This window comes from Zingiber officinale, chromosome 4A (assembly GCF_018446385.1).
Source record: "Zingiber officinale cultivar Zhangliang chromosome 4A, Zo_v1.1, whole genome shotgun sequence".
NCBI lineage: Eukaryota > Viridiplantae > Streptophyta > Magnoliopsida > Zingiberales > Zingiberaceae > Zingiber > Zingiber officinale.
Window position 1 is genome coordinate 100,433,055 of NC_055992.1, and position 9,545 is coordinate 100,442,599.

At 37.3% G+C, this 9,545-nt stretch overlaps 1 long non-coding RNA gene across 1 annotated transcript; it reads right to left on the reverse strand.

Annotated features, from left to right (window-relative positions):
* Positions 1-5,378: 5,378 nt before the first annotated feature.
* On the reverse strand, positions 5,379-8,253 carry LOC121970336. The gene is made up of 2 exons (XR_006108903.1): positions 8,203-8,253; positions 5,379-5,614 (listed from the first exon to the last, which is right to left on the reverse strand). It is a non-coding gene; the product is annotated as an uncharacterized LOC121970336 (long non-coding RNA).
* Between the last annotated feature and the right edge of the window lie 1,292 nt (positions 8,254-9,545).

Sequence of the window (9,545 nt, forward strand, 5' to 3'; positions counted from 1 at the left end):
AGTAGTAGGGAAAAACTAAATCGTGCATGCTCTTTTAGTGGCAAGGGAAATTAACCGTGCAGGGCTCAAGTTAATGGTTGTTCATGTTCATTGAAACTCAAGAAATCCAAAACTAAATGCTTAACCTCAGAATTGATCATGCACTAAACGGGAACATAGTTTAAATCAAACCGTACAGCTAAGACTATAGCAAGAAGACTAATAGTATACTCAAAATATGAACCACTTCAAGCTCATTATGCAACCCATTTCATGCTCGTTGAATGTCAATCAAATTCTGATACTGCTTACTCATTTTAAGTGGTTGTTCATGCTTGTTCAACTACACAAGAAACATACAACTAAGAAATCTAAACTGTATGCTAGGATAACAGGACTGTTCATGTTCATGGAGGTAGCAAAGCAAAACCAAAAACTGCATACTAATTAATGAGACTGTTTACACACTTTGATTTGCAAGAATGCACCCTGAAAATACTACCAAGAAGATCTAAAGCAGCATATTAAGGTAGTAACAAAATTTAAACTACATGCCTGATCTATTGGCAGCATGCTTCAATATGATCTACACTAGAATTTTAAACCATAAGCTTAAACTGAAACTAAATCTTTTCCATGTTCAGTACCACAGCCAGAAGACAGAAAAGAAACCAATTGCCACAACAATTACTCTTCATGCTCAGAAAAAGGATATTCTGAAATTTATCTACATGGCACAACCCAATGGATCAAAACCGAGATCCGAACACTTCTAGAACTAACTATCCATTAAAACCCCTTCTCAATCTTCCTATAAGAACTCACGGCAGCAAGCACTACCAACAAATCTTCACAGAAAATTTGAGAACAAGCTAAAATACACTACAATATTTATACTTTACAGTACAACAGGATCTAAGATCTTGTTACAACAGCACTTAGGAAGAAGACAACCAAAAACGCATGCTGTACACAACCATCCGAAAGCAAAGAAAGCAAATCGAAGCTCGGAGCAACTCCTACCACAGGTGAGTAGTACTTACTTGCTTTCTTGGACTTACAACTGAGAAGAGGAAATTTAGGGGTTCGGATGGAGCTTGAAGATCTCGGTCCCTTCTCGTCCGTGCGTTCACCTTGCCGAGAGAAGCTCGGATGTGTGCTGAACCCTCGGAGGAAGAAGCTCGCCGGCCGCCGGAGTTAAGCCTTAAGCCGGCTTTCTTCGTTTCCGCTGCTAGAGGAGAAGAATCGCGCCGTCGCGAGGAAGAAGGAGAAGAAATATTTCGGGAGAAAATGTTGGGTTTTTGGAAAATCCAAAACCTAATTCCCTTTTATATATAAGGGTTTTATTCCAAACTATACTATATCCCTAATTCTCTCTATATAGGGTTAACAGAAATCTCCTAGCTTAGTTGGTCAGGCTGGTTTTGGCTTGGGTCAGTCTGACCCGAGGTCTCGGGTTCAAACCTCGCTTCCAACGCTTTTTGCCTAAACTTTTTTGGTTTTGTAAAAATGCTAAACGACTTCCAAAAATTACGCAAAAATACTCTAAAAATTTCTAAAAATCTCTAGAATATTTTAAAAGCATTTCCAAATATTTTTATGGACATTTGGAACTCGAAATAGGAAAAATTGGGTCGTTACAGACAGACCAAAAAATGCCAGCGAAATCAGAAGTTTTCTGGAATTAGCAGGCTACTACAGGAAGTTTGTAGAAGATTTTTCAAAAATTGCAGCCCCTATGACGGGTCTTACCAAGAAAAACAAAAAATATGAATGGACGGATGACTGTGAGAAGAGTTTTACGGAATTGAAACGGAGACTGACCAGTGCTCCGATCCTCACTCTTCCGGAAAGTAACAAAGGCTTTGATATGTATAGCGATGCTTCCTTACTAGGACTTGGAGCTGTACTCATGCAAGAGGGCAAAGTCATCGCCTATGCCTCTAGACAACTCAAAGTGCATGAAAGGAATTATCCCATTCATGATTTAGAACTAGCAGCGGTGGTCTTCGCACTAAAAACATGGAGGCATTATTTATATGGAACCCAGTGCAAAATTTATACAGACCATCAGAGCCTGAACTATTTCTTCACGCAGAAAGACCTAAATATGAGACAACGCAGATGGCTCGAGCTAGTCAAGGACTATGATTGTGAAATCTTTTATCATCCGGGAAAAGCGAACAAGGTAGCCGATGCACTCAGTAGGAAGTCCGGCACCACTTGACATCGTTATTCTAAGTTCGAGGACGAACTTTCTATGAGGTATGGGGTACTGTAACACCCACGAATTTTTATAAGTACATGAGAAATTATTTCCACTAGAACTTAGGAATAAAAAAAAAAGAATAAGAGAAGGAGAGAAGATTAAAAAAAAATGATGTATAATAATATGGTAAGAGGAGAAGGTCAAGGATTGAACCTTGAACCTCTCACAAATAATGGAGAAAGATTTATGGCATGATCACCACTAGGATAGAGAGTAACATATGGATAGGAAGAGATAAAAATGTTAGTTAAAGGAGAGAAAAATAAAATAAAGCAAGAAGCAAGAGAAAACCAAATTTGCTTACCTCTCCTTCCTCTTGGTTAAGAGAAGGAACAAGAAGAAGGCAAGTTGCCTTCCTCACTTCTCCCTCTTCTCATTCTCATGGGAACCAAGGGAAGAGACATGGGAGAGTTAAGAAAGGGAATAAATGAAGGCATAATTCCCCTCATGATGAATAAATAGAAAAATGAGAAAGTAAATCTCTCATTTTCTCCTTCTTCCTCCTCCTTCCTCCTTTTCTCTTCTTCACCGAGACTAAGAGGTCTTCCCTCTCCTTGATCCGAACACTAAGTCAAGTTTATTCTCCAAGAAAACTAATTTTTGATAAGAAATCTTCAAGTTCTAGCCCTTCCAAGCAAAGGAAACCAAAGGAGACACAAGAAGAGGAAGCTCCTTCATTTCTTAGCTCCTAGGATATTCTTCTCCTTAAGAAAAACCACAAGCGAAAGGAAGTAAGTTCCCCTCACCTGTGGTACAATAGCTATACGATTGTCATGTAAATATATTGCTAGAAAAACCTATGTTTGTTTCATGAGGGTTTCGGCCAAAACAAAAAAAAAAAATAAGAAAGGTTTTAAGAACTTGAAAACCAACTAGGTATGTTCGTGATGTTTCCTATGATATGTATTTGATGGTAAGGGGGTTAAACTAATATTTTCATGCTAGAATGTTTGGTTAGAACATAAGTTTATGGGCTTAGACTTTCGGCCAAGAAAGAACAAAAGAACTAGAAGAACTCTAGACCTAAAACAAAGCATGCTCTCTTGTCCTTATGATATGTACCTTATGGTAGATGGTGTTGTTAATGTTTTTCCCACTTGTATGTTAATTTAAACTTGATTCCATCTTCATGAACTTTCGGCTATGATAGAGTTGAGGGCCTAGAAGGGCTTTAAACCTAAAAATTTTAGCATGCTATGATTTTCATAAGACAAGTTATGAAGCTAATATGACATGTCATGATCTTAGGTTAAGTTGAACTATATTTCTTTTATGCATAGGATGATTCGGCCATGTTGAGACTTGAACCCTAGGAAAGTTTAAATCAAGCCTAAGATACTTATGATCTTCTTGATGGAAAGATATGAAGTAAACTAATGTTCTTATGTTGCTTGAAACTTGAATTCTTGTTCTACAACTTTCGGCCACACTTGTTTCTTGACCTAGGATGCTCAAATTCTAAACTAAGTGGTCCATGTTATTCCTTGAAATGAATGCTAGGAAAATTCTTATGGCCTTCATACTATTATGCCACTAGAAACCTAATTCCCATGCTTAACAAGATTCGGCCACATTAGGTTAAAAAGCTTGAGAAGCTTGAAACTTAGACTAAAAGTACTTATGGTGCTTCTCATGATATGTATTGGGATATTGGTATGAAGTTCAACATTTTTATGTTACTTGTAACCTAGAAACATGTTGCTAGGGTTTCGGCCATGTTGGGGTTAAAGGCTTAGAGAACTTAGAACCTAAATCAAACATGCTCAAGTTGTTTCTTATGAAATGTGATGTGACAATTGTTAGGGTTTTTCATGCTTGTATGATGTTTATAACCCAAAATAAAGGCTTAATGGGTTTTGGCCATGTTATGAAAAGGAACCTAGAAAGCTTGGAACCTATACCTAACATGCTTAAGATGTTCCTTATGTTCTAAGAAATGATGAATGTTTAGGGTTCACATGCTCTTTTGTTGCTTGCTAACCTAAGCCATCTCTACATGTTTCGGCCACCACTTGTTACTAAGGTTAGAGACCTAATTATGTTCTTTCCATGAACTTCACATGCAATGCTTTATGATATGATAAGAGTATGACATGCTGTGATGTTTATTTGTTTATGTTAGGTCCTATTCATGATATGCTATGTGCCTAAGTTCATAATATGTTGTGTGCTTAAATTCATGATATGCTATGTGCTTAAACTCATGATATGCTATGTGCTCAAATTCATGATATGTTATGTGCTTAAACTCATGATATGCTATGTGCTCAAATTCATGATATGCTGTGTGCTCAAATTCATGATAGGTTGTGTACTTAATTATGCATGTGATCATGATATGTTGTGTGCTCAAGTTCATGATATGCTGTGTGCTCAAATATACATGCTTTAAGCTATGCCTAAAGAGTTGCTTCCCTATAAGTGGGATCAAGAGCACTCTTCATGACATGAATATGACATGAGTGATATGGACTATGTAGATACGACATGCTATTTTACTTTTAAGGCTTGTACCAAGGGTGGGCTCCATAAGCGCCCCGGGGTCGATGGACTAAGAAACGGGCCTCGTTAGGGATGAGCTCCTAAGTGCCCCTAGGTCGATAGACTAAGAAACGGGCCTAGTATATGTATGCCTTGTAGGGTTCAAGACTTGCTACCTTGGACCTACTAGGACACACGCAATTATGTACGTGGTACAAGCTGGGATCTCCTCTTATGTTGAGATTATGTTTAAGTATCTATGCTATACCTTTTAAAAAGACATGATGCATATGTTTCATGATGTATGTTTAAGAGTTCACCCTGCATATACCTTAGGAATATGCCATGATAATTATGATGATCATGTTTATGATATGCCATGCTACCTTGTGTTTATGTCATGATTATGCCATGATATCTATTGTAACGACCCACCTTTCTACACTACTACTATTCTCTAAAGGTGGACGCTACTTGACTACTAACTCTACTTAACCGGTATGATTAAAAATCACATAGAAACTCTACCGAAAAATTTCGACAGAGTCTCCCCTGTACCGGTGACCCCAAACTGGGATACATAACATGTATACTCAGCCACAGGCGGCTGGAACATATAATTTCACAACCACGCAGTATAATAGCACAATAAAAATATGAAACTACTCTATCAATGGCAAACAACCATATCACTCCAACAATAGGAGGTATCAAACTACAAATGCGGAAATAAACTCAATTTCAATATAACATTAAAAGAGAACTAAAAGAAAACTCTTGACAATTTTGTCAGCTAATTCTGAATCTCTCCATAGTCCACACATCACACACCGTCACAGCACCTCCTTGTCGCCTTCTTCCTTATACTTTAGCTTTTTCCTTTATCTGTAGTAGGAGGAAAATAGTATCTATAAGCTAAAAGCTTAGTGAGCGCTATCCTACTCACAAAAACTCGATATGCATGTATATAAATAAAAACATGCTAAAACTGAATGCTAACATGTAAAGCTACTCATGCTCATAAATAGCCAAGAAATCAACTAACTGGAAAACTAACATGTATAGCTACAAATGCTCATGAATAGCAAAGAAATCATATCATGCTAACTGAAATACTAAACATGTATAGCTAATCATGCTCATAAATAGCAAAGGAACTAACTGAAATACTAAACATGTACAACTAATCATGCTCATAAATAGCGAAGAAACTAACTAAAAAGCTAACATGTAAAGCTAATCATAGAACTATCATGTGTATCAATAAGAAACTGAATTGATACCTAAGCTAAACTAATTAATGCTAAACTGAGTCTAACTTTTATTCACATAACTAATTTGTGAAGTTTTGAAAACTATTTACATAATAGATCAAAATAGTAATCATGCTGCTGATGGGCCCGGCAACTGTACTTGCTGTGCATCCCTAACTAAACCCGGGATTGCAAGTTCCGAGTCTAGTAGGGTTTACTAGGTTATCTAAACCTAGGGACGACTGTGGGAGCCCAACCCAATGGATATCTAATCCAGTACAGTGCCACTGCTGAAAATAAAATACTGATTTCATAGCTAATTTTCTTACCTTGCTTTAATTAGGTTATCTGAACCTAGAACTAGGTTATTTGAACCTAGAGGCGACTGTGGGAGCCCACCCATTGGACCGTAGTCCCATATAAGCTGAAGCAAGACTAAATAAGTTATTTTAAATGCTTCTACTGCATTAACTGAGCTATTAAAATGCCTACTGTAGCATTATATTGAGCTAAGCATTTTATCAAGCACTTGGTGTGCACTAGAACACACCCTACGTACTGAAAATCTGTATACAAAGCTTAACATAAATCTGCATGCAAAGCCTAACAAAAATCTGCATATTAAGCCTATCAAAATCTGTATACTTTACTTATCTAAAATCTGCATACTAAGTTTATTTAAAATCTGCATACTAAGCTTAATAAAATCTGCACTTAAAATTATGCTCGCTAAGCTAACAAAATTCCGCTCTACAAGCTCTAGGATTGTCTCGGCAATTTAACAGTAAACAAAATTGTATAGCAACTCCAAAGGGGTTGTTCATGCTTAGTTGTTCTACACCAATTATAGCTATTTAAGGTCACACATAACCTATGTACTCTTTTACTGTTTAAGTCGATAAGGTACTGTAGTGTGTCATCTCTTATGGACTATTCTTGCTAGCTACTTAACGTATAAAGCTTATTTGAATAATTCTATCTCCACATGATTTCCTTCTCTCCTTCATACCAGCACCTTACATCTAAAACTACACTGTTTAATTTGCATCAAGTCATTTGCACGAACATTTCGCTACTCTATCACAAGTATGCATTATAAAACATAACTAATTTCACTAAATCTTTCCATTATACCCCTTCTGTCTCCACACCAAAATCTGCAATGCTACAATATGCAAAAATCTGCACTACTCCTAAATGCAAAACTTCACTAAGAATCTACATAACATGCTACTCCAAATTCTGCATTCTAAGCTTTATAAAAATCTGCTGGATCTAAACTGAAATATCAAACTGCACAACTAAGGATTCCAAACTGCATGTTAAGGAACTAACAACAAAAAGGGTCTATAGCATGTTAAATAATTGATCATACAAGGGTCTAAATAAGCCACAGAAACCAAAACTTCGTGCATGGATTAGCTACTAAGGATCCAACTGAAACTTTCCGAATTAAATCAGTTCATTGCTGTTTACTTGGCAACAAAGGGTTTAAAACTGCATGTTTAAAGGAATGAACAGAGAACTGCACAAATCCTAATACACAGCAAATTTCAAAGACTGTTCTATTCATGCCAATTTAGTAGCACCACTCATTCTGATACTATCAAAGCTATCTCATCCAAAATCAAGAAAAGTATAAACATAACATTAAGATCATTGTTTCATTGACCTAACTTCCCAAGCAACCTAACAACCAGGAATTATCTTATACTAAAAAAAAAGACCAAAATCAGTAATCCTTCTTCATGTTCAATGCTACAAAGATTTGCTACTAAGAACTTATGAACATAGCTTTTCTTCACGTTCTGTTAACAAAGCATACTATTCTGCAGTAAACTATAACATCAACCTTAAAATTCAAAGCTCCACTGAACTCAAAACACCATTCAATCCTCCAAATAACTTCTCGATCAGGCATTTGATCAAACAGGTATTATGCAGGAATCTCACAGCCTCAACAACATAAAAGAAATCAAATCCAAATTCGTTTCTAGCCATGTGAGAGCCATGAAAATCGCGAACAGAACCCCACTTATAAATCCGAATCCTCACCTTATCGAACTGGTCACATAAACGTAAACTAAAACAAACAAATTCCATTTCCTTTCTTTGAGGTACACGGCAACAAGCCAAAAACCAAAAACTTCACAGCAAACTTCGAAAGCAAGAAGAACGAGAATCCGGAACTACTCCTACTGCAGGTGAGTAGCAACTCACCTTCGGTTCTTGGACTTACAACCGAGCAAGATAGCTTCTAGGGCTTCGGAGAAACTCACGATCTCGGCCTCTTCCTCGCGTCTTCGAGTTCTCCTTTACGAGAGGAGCCTGGATCGGTGAAGAACTCACGGAAGAAGACGCTCGCCGACCGCCGGAGACGAAGCCCTAGCTTCGTCTCTGTTTTCGCCCGAGAGGAAAAACGCCGTCACGAGAGGAGGAGAGGAGAAGATTTTTGTCACGGGGAAAACTTAAGTTCTCTTCTTATAACTTTAATATTCTGTTAACTAACTATTGCTTAAATACAACTTGATTCGGGTTTTATTAACAAACCCGCGGCTGGTCTGTTGGTGGGCTGCGTTCTGCTTAAAGCCCAACTCGAGGGATCGAATCCCAGCTGCAACCATTTTATTTTAAATATTCCAACTTATGCTTAAATATATTTGTTCTCCTATCTAGTTAACAAATCGAGCACAGCTCGGTTGGTCGGACCGAGTTCTGCTCGGGCCGAGGAGCTCGGTTCGAAACCCAGCTTCTTCAACTTATTTTCCTTCTTATTATTCTCCATTACCATGTTCTACATCATATACATTTCATCTCATTTATTATTAACAAAACGTTTCCAAACCAGTTGGTTGGCTAAGTCCGGATTTCGGGTCCGGGATCTTGGGTTCAAAATCCGGCTTCAACATATTTTTGTCACAACTTCTTTCTTTTGGTAAAAATACCAAACGACCTCCAAAAATTCCATAAAAATACTCTAAAATTTTCTAAAAATCTCTAGAATTTTTCTAAAGCATTTCTAAATTTTAATAAGGTCTTTTAGGACTCGAAATAGGGAAAATTGGGTCGTTACATCTATGATGATGATTATGACATGTATGTTATGCCATGATACCTTGTGCTTTGATGTATGCTTTATGATTGTTGACATGCTATACGGTTTTTGTGAGTAGGAAAGGAACTTACTGAGCCATGAGTGCTCACAGCTTACTTTCTTGTACCACATATAAAGGCAAAGGATGGATGAACTAGGAGAGCAGCAGGAGGGGCTAGCAGGATGTGTGTGGCAGTGACTGGCTAAAGAAGAAAAAGACCTGCTTTTATTTAATAGGAATTATGCCTAGTTTATATTACTACGTTATAACTCCATGACATTCTATCATTTTACTCTATATGTCTTGAAATAATGTTAAGTATGACATATGGACTCTATGTTTCAAAAATTTACAAGTAAGACTTCCGCTGTAATAAGTTATTAAGTTGTTAAGTATGGTAAACAACCCCCGTCGCCTTAGCAGGAGGGGCGGGGCGTTACATTCTATCTTTAGATCTGATGATTCACA